Consider the following 11784-nt stretch of genomic DNA (forward strand, 5'->3'; position numbering starts at 1 on the left):
GCAGCAGGGAAGTGCTTGTTACGTTGTATAGTATTTGGGATTTTGGCTTTATAGACGTTGCTGCTTTAACTGACTGATAAGACGTCTGTGTTTATGTATAAAGCCAGGAACAATTTATTACCTGGTGGAATTCAAAAACTATTTAATGAAAGGGAAGGGGGATACAATTTAAGGGGTCAGTTAAATTTAAAAATTCATGCTATACGTACAACCAAAAAAAGATTTTGTATTTCCATAAGTGGGGTAAAACTATGGAATAATTTAAGTGTGGGCATAAAAAATAGTAATAGAATTGATGAGTTTAAACATAAATATAAAGGTATGTGTCAATCAAGATATATGCAAGAACAGGCTTAATGATTAACCAGGTGGAACATTGTGGGTGTGGTGTATGAATGTTAACACTTTGTAATAATTCTTTAGTATATTACTTGTGTGGTGTAGAAGATAATTATCTAAGAATGTAATTACGTAAGAATGTTAACACTCTGTTATAATTTTTTAGTATATTACTTGTGTTGTGTAGAACAAAATTATCTATGTAGAAATACTGCTTGCAAACCAATGATGGTAAGATGATGTCAGGGGATAGGACTGGATAAGTCTGATTTCTTCCTACTCCGTTCAAGCATGTTCTAGGTATAAGCACATTGATAATGGATTAGCATTTGTTGGATATGTGTGAAATTATGTGTGTCTTTACATGCTTGAAAGAATAAATCAATCAATCAATCAATCATTCTGTAATCCCTTACTCAATTCATCACTAAACAAAGAAAATACATTCTTATCTGTGGTTTAACGCAGCCTTCACAGAGATTTGGGAACAGGCTGAAAAAGAATTTAAAATATATTTATATTGTCTTCTTTAATGACTTGCAGTGTGTTCTTTTCAACTGTGCATTTATTCTAGGACTGCAACTAATGATTATTTTCACAGTTATTAACTAAATATTAAGTTTACTATCAGAAGAAGCAACAACCAGTGAATTTCTGGATTTATTTTACATTCAAGTTTCTTGATTAAGCAGTTAATAAATCTTATTTACTTTAATTGTTTGAGCATCAGTTCATTTGTTTATTATCTGACATATAATTGTGGCCTTTCCACTATTTTTTAGCAACAGCTAGTAGATTAATCAACTGATAAGCAGCAGATCAATCTTCAGATATTTTATTAATTGATTACTGGTGTTTGTCAAGCAAAGGTTCCAAACATTTGTTTGTTAAAGCTTCTCAGATATGACATCCTGAAAGAAACCACTCGTTTATTCAGCTTTTCCCTTTAATTTGGCAGCCATGCGTCGCAGCTCCACCTTCTACACACCATGTACAAAGGACAACTAGCAAAAGTTTCAATTCCCTTTTAGGAGTCGGCGCATTAGTGAGGAAATGAACTGAGCGCTCGACAGCTAAAGAATAAACTATCTTAAGGTTTACTGTACATGAATAGTCATTGTTGCGACTCCATACCAAGTCAATTTAAGATCACACTAACACAACAGCTGCGTTTGAATGCTACAGTGATTTCAGGAAAGGGCGCATCCCAACTCAGCCTGTGAAAACCATTTAACATTTTCACAGCTGCAGAAATACTCACCTACAGTTACGCCTCGACGGCAGCTGTTAGACACTCGTATCACACGAGAACACGGCGCATGATATCACAGAAGTTTACGCACAACCACAGGTAAGCTTTGCCCGGTCGCTGGCTGAAGCCGAGCGTACCTCAGGAAACCAGCGGACTTGTCAAGCTCCACGTTACAAGGAGACTGAGCTGTGTGTGTGTCGTCGTTCCCCTGCTCCGCTGCTGGCTGACGTCCACAGGCTGTGGTGGTGAAGGGGAGGAATTTCTGCAGCAACATGACTCTGCAACTTTCGAGTACATTGTAAACGCTGTGCGGGTATTACGCATAGGTGGCAACAAGTCAACAGTCCACAAACTGAAACTGAACTTCGGCCAGCTGCAGGACAACTTCAGGATTTCTCTAACAGCTACTGAAACATGCCACGGTATGATGACGATATGCAGGAGGAAAGGGATCCACGACGGTTCTTAGAAGTGTATTGATAATTTACAAAGGTAAATAAAGCAGGATCTGAATTTGCGCATTTCATTTCCGTGTGCGCTGATCGTGCACGATGAATCTTGGTCGACGGCGCTTTTGTTTTCCAACAAACAGCGAATGTGATCATAGCACGTACACAGTGTGCCAAGAATAATACCAGCTCCTACCACTGATAAAGTATGTTAAAACACTTTCAGTGCAATTTGGGATGTATAAACTGCTGTATATTCAATTTCTTTTTAAAATTTTTTAATAACCTCAGCACATAAAGAACACAATGCGCCCACAAGTCAGTGGCAGAAAACCACTAGTCACTGCACATAGAACAAAACCAGCAGAACCACTGTGGGCACATAAAAGTAGCTGATGCAGGTAAAATAATAGAACAATAAGTACTTGGATTTGTGTCCTGCCTTGATCTCTGGCAGAAGAACTACAGAGTGAGAGTCACAATTGGCAGCATGACAACATAAATGTCAGGCATGCCACATTCCTTGGAGGCAGGACCTATAAAGTACATATAATCCACAATATCTATATAGCAACAATGAATGGACACTAACTATAAAAGCTAATTTTCTTCAAGTTGTTTCCAAACTTCATAGAAATTACTTTATTAGTCTTTGTGATCAGTGTCACCTGTTCAACAATGTCACATATCGGGCTTTGTCTGACTCATTCAGTGGCGGAAAACAATCACTGAAGTACAAATTAAACCTGCCAGTGGAAGTCCAAATGGTCTGGATAGACCTTTAGGACAGATATGTTTCCCAGGATACTCAGCTGGAGATGTTCTGCCAGTTGTGAATGCAGCCGCTCTCCAGAGTGTACTTGTTTACAAAGAGAAGAAACTCAAGAACAGTTTAACACTGAATGAGCAAAAATTCCTGCCTCTGTTTTAGCCTTCCAACAGTAATTATCATCCATGTGTCTCATGTTTTAACTGCAGTATAATATGACCTGTGTATAATTTTGTAAATTTGCCTACTGGACTTATTCTGTATTCCAACTTCTCCTGTAAAGGGGATCCTCAGGTGTTATCACACTAGCTGAAATTGCTCCAGCAAGTCTCCACAGGGACTCCTTCTGCTCAGTCCTGCCCAGAAATCTCCTAAAGGATCCAGGGGGGCAGGCTGTCTGGCAAAGCAACCTCCATCTGCACTTATCAAAATATTTTTAGCAAGATTATGTAATTCTTTTTCTTGTCTACACCTAAACCTTATGGCCAATAGTGATTTTTTGGAGCTTCCTTATGCGTTTTAAGATAAGCAAACTATCTAAAGGCACAATGGATTACCTGAGAAATGAGCTGTCACAAAGCTGAATAGAGCTGTTTTTATTAGCTCGCAAAGACCTTTGGAGAATATTGGAGATACAGCATGTTCACAGGATATCAAGATAAATTTAGTTTGCTCTCATCATCTCCACAGTCTACTGCAAAGTCTAAATCCCTGCAGATGATTCCTAACTGTTGGCTGGAGTGATTGGGTGAATGACTGAATGAGAGTCTGAGTCACTGTACACACAGAACAGCCTTGAAAAATACTGGAATTTAAAGAAGATTACTCAGAAGACAAACAAAGATTAAGAGCTTACACCCATAGCACTCCCCTGTATGATCCATTTGTCTCTAAGGTACTTGGGTGGATCTATGAAAGTTTGGATGGGGTGGCCAGGTTGGGGCACACATTCAGAGAAGAGTACGTATAAAAGTAAATTAAACGTCTAGTTCTGTGAAATAATACCCCACACATTATTATGAGTCAAATAGGTTTTTTTGTGTGTAAAAATGAGACAGCACAGTGGTTCCCCCCGCTGATTCAAATCATACCAAATACTCCACAGCAACACAAAAGGAGAAATGAATTTCAAAACGAATTTGAGCAATATCAGTTGTAAACCACCAGAAAAATGTTAGTTGTATTTCTCTGTTTTTCATTCATTAATACTGTCAAGTGTCACATTTGGACTCTGGCAGGGGTGGCCAATCAGATTTTGGGGAGTGGTCGGTGCCACAACGAGCCCCGCCCTAGCCCCGCCCATTAAAGGTAGCTTAAACTTGGTGCCTGATGTAACCGGGTTTCTTCTCCCTTACTTGGTACCTATTTCTAGGAAGGGACATGTTGATGCTCATCCTAGTCACATAAAATGTAACCAGACCTGAGACACTTTTATATCCTGTCCATAGATATTTCAGATGACAGCATAGGTGACAGACCACACCCTTGGCAGTCGGCCATTCTGAGTATATTTTCTCAGTTCTCTGAAACCATGTAGTCATTTATCAGCCTCCCACAGTCTCTTGATTATTTGTGGCAGAAAAAGACAAGTTCATTGTGTTTGTACTTCATCCATTTTATACCCACACACACTTTAAGCTTAGCAAGTGATAATGATAGTGACTGGAGTTTGAGTTAATCAGGTGGAAACCTCAGCTTATCCTTCACTAAACTTTGCTTTTGCAGAGCTGTGAATCCCGAGGTGACATCTATATTGATCTTAATTCATTACAAGTACTTTATTCTATTGAGACTTTATTCTGTAACTATTGCATATGCCCCCCGGCTGCTCCCGACGGGTGCGTTTCTGTGCTGCAGCATATTTTCAACATTGTCAGGGAGTCTGTATCTTCTTACGTTTGCATTATTTTCCATGTATCTCATACCACACCCACCAACATAAACAACATGAAAAGACAAATGACTTGGAGACATGATGTCAGGACGGGTTGCATAATATTATGACACCCAGTCAGGTTCTGTGCAACAACATTTTGGATAGTTATTGTTAAGGACACACTGCATATGTGCTGAGGGCACTTTATTGAGTTATTGTCATCATATTCTTTGGAGTCAGGTGTTTGGCAGGAATTTGCTTTGTCTTCAATTCTTATTTCCCAGTGCAGAAAATGCCCTTAACAAAGCAAAATCTAGGCCTTTCCCTGGTGCAAAAAAGATATAAATGTCTCTTCTTGTCTCAAACTATGGACGGCAGACACCACGCTTGTGCTTTTGCTACCTATAAACATTATGAAAGGCGAGTCACATCTGAGGATTTTGTGTATTTGTCTTTTCTTTGTGTAAAGTGGCCAGGTACAATATTACCCTCTGAATTTTAATGGACTCAAATTTTAACATGCCGTGATCTGGAAACACTGTAGAAAACCTTGTATTTGCACTTAAATAAAGCTCTTGTGTAACTGGTCACACTGCAACAAAACAACTGATAGTTGATTGTGTATTGTGCTCATGTTTATTTACTGGTACAAGGAAGTAATAAAACAAAGTAGGACAGCACAGTGACTCAGCACAATGTTGACCACTTTCTGTTCTGTCATTGTGATCATTACTGTCTTTTTCTCTTATGTTATGGACCTCTGTGCTTTCTCCTTCCCTCATCTCTGTTTCCAACTGTAACCAACCTCTTCTACTTTAAAAAAAATATTTTTATTTGTCTTCACACACTTACTCAAATGTATCCTAAGCTTTCCTCTCCTTTCTTCTTTTCCTTCCAGTAGCTGCAGTAGTAAAGAGATTTGACTACTCTTGACAGATTTTACTTCTCAATATAAAACATCTTCAACAAAAACAGCTCGTTTATTTATGAACACACCTGTTTTAATTAAGATGTGATGAGAAAATGTTGCCGGGCTCCTGTCAAGTCTCCTTGTGTTTGCTGGAAGAACTTTTGTTAGTGACAATGTTGACAATGAGAGAGGGGAAACTTGACATCATGCACTGTGAACATGCTGCCCTCTGCTGTTTGAACACAGAACCTCAAGCAAATATGAAAACAGTAGAGTACACACACAATTCTGCACTTAAAGGGATACTTCACCAATTTTACACAACAAGTTCAGTTTACTCATGAGCAAAGTTTGGAAAAAATAAGGTTATAAACTCTGAGACTCATTGCTCATGGTAGGAGCTTGACTAGGGAGTTAAAGTTATGATATATCAGGTTTTTACTTATTTAAAATAAACGATCTCTTGTGCTTCTCCTAGCTTTATGGAAATGCAGTAATAATCACTGGAGTGCTCCTTTACATCATTTAACCCCACAGTATGTGATGTGCAGACAAACTGATCAAGTTTGAAGAACTGGGTTTGAGGCTCCACAGATAATATATGATTCACACCAAACTGCATCAACATGTGATTCAAAAGACTTTTAGAATTTTGCATTTAATTTAATGACGGACATAAAAATACCTGATTACTGTGAATAATGCAGCTCAGTGGTGCTAAAAATAGTTGAACTGTGGGACCTGAAAAAATAACTTTATTGTTATTACTACTAGTACTAATAGTAGCTGTAGTAACAGTAGTAGGTGTTCCAAATATTCTGACCCTCTCATGTATGTAGCTGGAGAGGACAAAACTATAGAGACACCTGTGAATATAATGTAGTCCAGTACAACACCACCGTTAACTATGACCTTAATAATAAATACATTTTTGAATTTATACATTTATGACAATTTCACTAAAAACTGAAACATTTTGAGCTTCATAAACACAAACATTAAGTGTTGCATTGAAATTCATACAGTTGTACAGGTGTACCTAATGAAGTGGCCAGTGAGTGTGGGTTGCCTTACAGTGTGTGTCACCATAAACGGTCCACATACATAAACATCCATCTGAAAGCAGCACTGAACAACTCCAGCTCTAATAAACACTCAGTGCCCTTACAGTTAGTATTCAACCACTAAAACGAGAAGACAAGCCGGGAATCCTGCCTTTCTTGATTCTATTGCTGTTAAAGCCTTGATGTGTGATGCCCATCACCGACAGCACAGTGGGTCTAGATAGGAGGAGGCGGAAAAAGAAGGAGAGACAGAGAGAGAGAGAGAGAGCAGGGTTGATGTACATCTGTCATGCATTATTGCGGAGAATGCCAGTGCTGCTATCCTAGCTTTAGAAACTATGTGCGGAGGGGGTTCATGGGTCTGAATCCTCCTCCCCTCCGCTGCTCCTTTTTAGTGTCTACATCAATACACAAACACACACACAGGCAACCCTACTTTCTCTCTTTAACACAGGTGAAAAAACATGCCTCTTTCTCAAACATCAGTGCTTTCCCTCTGTCGTCTCCAAGCACACACACACACACACACACACACACACACACACACCATACACTATCCCTGTATGAATTCCTCAGGAAGGAGTCAGCCTTCTTCATTCCTCTGGACACAACTTTTCCTTAACAAGGTACTGATGGTCTTGACCTCCTCTTCAAACAAACCCTTCCCTCCAATCAGTGAGGATTTCTGGAGCTGGGGCTCAGCCGAGGCCTGTGGGTATTACAGAGGAAACGTCCTGATTCTCCTTGATTACTCCCTCTCTCTCTCTCTGTACCGGCCTGTCTCTCTCTCTTTATTCCCCCTCTTTCTGCCCCCACTCTCTCTCTCTCCAAATATCTCAGTGGCTGCTGGCTCTCCTGTTGTCACTAACCCAATCTCGAACTTTTCTTTCCTGTTTCCGTCTGTCTACACACTGCTGTTTCTTTCTTGTCTCGTCTGCATCTATCTTTGCGATTATTCCCCGGTTTGCTACACAGAGTTTTATCCAAATACAACAAATCCTTCAAATACGACTTTAAGGAGCCTGTTAGGACATGTACACGTTTGGTTTTTTTTCTGCTCTACTGACAGGGGTAAAACACACATATATTTTCTTAAAATAAATTTTCTTTAAAATCTGAGCGAAATTTCACAAAACGTTTCTTTTGCTTTTTGCTTTGCTTATTTACTTTTCAGAGCTCTTCAGGTCTGTTGTATTTCCTCTCTATAAAGAAAATTCAGATTATTACAATAATCAGCTGGGCTCCAAATACAATGATTGTATTTCTTGAGGCCTTCAGATTACATCAGAAGACAATGACAGGCTCTACCATAATATAAATTATAAATTATAGGGTACACATTCGCCCAATCTTAGTTGGAATACTTTTAATTTAAAGTAATACATGCTGCATAGTACGCGGTAGAACTGACAGCCAAGCTGGGTTAAAACTAAAATTAAACTAAAGTTTTAACTTGGAAAAAAAAAAAGAAATATGCTTTTTTAGACATGGTGCTTAATATCTAAGACTTTGGTCAAATCCATAATTTACAATTAGTCCATACTCATCTAGCAAGAGAAAAGCTGCAGCTCATATAAACTGTTGCAGGTTGTACTGCTGAATTGATGCTTTTCCCGTTCCCCATGGGATTTATTACATTTTCCTGTTGCATTCCCAGAGACAGGACACACTGTGAATTAAGGTCTGTGTAGTAGGATCCAAACTGCAGATATAAACTCTCAAACCATTATTGTTTAGATGCCTTTTGTCAAAGTCATACCTGTGGGCCATACTTTTATAATGAAGCACTGGAGCAGATTTCAGTGTTTTTAATGTGGTATTCTCTTTCTTTGGAGAAACCACACACGGCGAGGTGCAGGGCAGTGCAGGCCAAAGTCCATTTGATGAATAGCGCACGGTGTACTGGAGAAAACTTGTGCGACGTGTTTTGATTTTGGTGGACTTTCTAATGTGGTATAACAATGACAAGAGTCGACAGTCATGCTCTGTGAGTTTGTATTTAGTACAGCAGTGCTTTAAGCTAAACACTAACACTAAACATACTCACAGTGACAGCATGATGTTTTGCAGATTTTTCCTTGTTCGTCATCTTAGTTTATCATGTTAGTATGGTAGCATCTGCTAATTAGTACAGAAACTAAAGTATAGATCAAATTATTAAATTTTGATATCAGTTTCTTTACCACATCAATATTTACTGAGACATTTCATTTAAAGCCTCAACCTCTTGGTGCATATACAGGAAATCACTAAAGTCATCAGGAATCATCCTCTAGGAAGAATGAATATCTGTACGAAATTTCATGGCAATCCATCCGGTAGTTGTTGAGATATTTCAGCCTGGACGAGAACAGACTATAACAGAAGGACAATGCCATCCGCTGAGAAGCTGCATTTGAGCTGCACACATCAGTTCTACACAGAGAACAGCTTGTCAGAATTGTGTCATATATAGGCCTGTGTTAGCTTGTGATTGCAGCCAAAGAGATTTAAAGCCTACTGTCCTCACATGCCATTATTACACGGCATCCTTCCTCATCTAAACTCAGTATTGTTGTAACTGTTCTCTTGATCGTTCGGTCTTGTGGTATCTTTACTGTGTTTCACTGCTTCTCTACACTTTGTCTCCTGCTCTTTGTCTGTGGTGTTTTGGATTAAGGACTGTCTGGTTGGAAGATGTGGTATTTAAAGGGCACTGTGTGTGTGTGTGTGTGTGTGTGTGCGTCTTTGGTATTAATTACACTGTGGGGAGTAAAACCTGTTACCACACTCACAGTGTGGGGACTCAGCCTTCCTCATGGGGAGCAGAAGCAGGTCCCCTCCATGTAATGTGAATTTTGACAACATGGTTTAAGGTTAAGGTGAGATTAGGGTTAGGTTAAGTGTTAGCGTCAGGGTTAGGCAAGTAGTGGTTATGGTTAAGGTTAGAATAAGTGTTTTGGAAATGAATGTAAGTCAATGTAAAGTCCCCACGAGGACAAAAATGTGAGCGTGTGTGGGGATGGGGCACACATTCATGTGAGTCTGCAATTGTTAGTCTTTGTATTTTGTGTGTGTGTGTGTGTGTGTGTGTGTGTGTGTGTGTGTGTGTGAGAGAGAGATTACACGTATGGAAATGTGAGTGATTTATGTGTATGTCCATTGAACGGAGGACAATGGCAGCACAAAACACAAATGCTGAGACAGTGACACAACACTTTCACTGACAGGTTGAAGACACTGATGACTACCCCTCATAACTCAACTCTTGTAACTGTGACGCTGTGAATAGGTGTCGGAGCAAAACGACCGGAAAGTGACACAACAGCCACAGCAGTGTCACGAAATTCTTTTTACATTTCCTGGACAGTAACTGCATGGCACAAGCGGGAACTACTCGGCGAACAAGGGTCCCCTCTGACTGAGGAGAAAGGGGGACATTGTAGACCGGGATCCAAAGGTCATCGTGGCTGTTAGGCTGACTCGCTGCTTGTCCAACCAGAGGAGGACGGTCAGGACTAACTTGTGTACGTCTTGGGTGACCATTAGTCAAACATTAGTCAGAGTGCCTATTTAGTTGATGAGCATGAAGAGAGTTTCTGTTCTCCAGACACACTCTGGGGCCCGAATGTGCATTTCTCAATTCCACTGTGACTTGATGTGATTGCATTTCCTCCCCTTGCTCTGCCTCCCTGCTCCCTGCGTGTCTCCTTTGGAGCTGCTGATGAATGATTCGGTGGATTCCTACGTCACAGGACTCCCACTGAGATCCAGAATGGTTTCCACTCAGCTGATAAAAAACTGTGCCAGAGGGCAACTCTAATTTTATGGAAACAAGTATTTGTTCTATGGAAAAAGTTTGCTCCCCTCTTGATCTGAGGAATTTTACCTTAAGCGTTACTGAATGCTGAGCATTATCTGATGAAGAAATGGTGGTTGTCCCTCCTCAAACAAGGCGTCCTACCTACAAGACAGATTTTATTGTTAGTTTAAAATGTGTATGCTTTTTTAAATAATTAGTTTAGTTGATATTATATTCAGATGGCACTACATGTTCATTGCTTCCTATAGACATGGTTTTCCTGATCTGGGAACACTGATTTTTGTAGTTCTGCTATAACGGGTGACTTTTCATGATTATATCCTTACATGCATTTCTGAATTCTCAAAACTAAAACTTCACAGGATATTGGTTGATAAAAAATAGTAATTAATAAAACAAAAACAAAATGAAAACAACAACCAAATTAATGATAAATGTTGGAATGTCTGCCTTCATTTACTTTATGTTTTCTATTCTTTGAATTTTGGACAGTGTGGGGTTGTTGCTGGTCTTAACCCTTATGCTTTTTTTTGGCTGTAGTGTTTCTCTTTGGCTCGCTCTGTTGCTTTTTATTTCTAAACGCTTTCATTCATTTTTAATATCTGTAAACATATTTTATATAGCTTTTGTTTTTTTTCACCATAGATAACAGCTGCTCATTGTATTCACTGAGTTCCTGCCTGTCTACAAACCAACTGAGTTAATTATGGATGTTGGTGTATGATGAAAGAAGATTTCCCTTTATGATGACTGTTGGAATATATTTCATAATGTGATGTGTTCTGTTATTTTAAATAATTTCACCCTAATTACCTTGACAACTATTTACAACACAGGTGTAAATATAGCGATAGTGGGACACTTGAGGGGAAGGCCATCTTTAGAAATGTTATTAGTAGCAGTCGCTGTTCATATGGTAAGTCTAAGTGTCTGCTGTGAAAAAGGCCTCTTGGTCTATCTTGTGACCCTAGGATTGGATTTATTCTGCATCAAGACTGTGATTGTTTCTAAATCGGATGAAGGATCTAGACAGAAAGGTCATGTGAAGCAACATGAAATAAATCACCAGTAAGTTTTAAACGTTGTGGGTGTTTGCGGGTTTTTGATTCATAATTAATCTGTGTCTATTTAGCAACAAGACAGGAAGCAATCCAAACAACACTGTGACATCCCTCTTTAGTTTGCCCCTGTGCAAATAAAGACCAGCCATTTATGTCTTTAACATGGTACGCCTTAGAATAAACCATGGGGTTGTGTTTTATGTGAAATGATTTAGCAAAGTAACTTTCTCTAAAGCCAGTTATCACTTTACAGTTAGAAATG

At 39.2% G+C, this 11784-nt stretch overlaps 1 protein-coding gene across 2 annotated transcripts in view; it reads right to left on the reverse strand.

The window, feature by feature from the left end:
* The window catches only part of keap1a (kelch-like ECH-associated protein 1a), a 16310-nt gene extending 14070 nt beyond the window's left edge, over window positions 1–2240 (reverse strand). The window contains exon 1 of one of the 2 annotated variants that reach the window (XM_020614069.1): window positions 1601–2240. The gene's annotated coding sequence lies outside the window, so the exon portion shown is untranslated. The remainder of the gene's footprint in view (window positions 1–1600) is intronic. The other variant, XM_020614070.1, reaches the window with a different exon arrangement.
* Window positions 2241–11784: the final 9544 nt, after the last annotated feature.

This window comes from Monopterus albus, unplaced genomic scaffold, assembly GCF_001952655.1.
Source record: "Monopterus albus unplaced genomic scaffold, M_albus_1.0 scaffold141.1, whole genome shotgun sequence".
Classification (NCBI taxonomy): domain Eukaryota; kingdom Metazoa; phylum Chordata; class Actinopteri; order Synbranchiformes; family Synbranchidae; genus Monopterus; species Monopterus albus.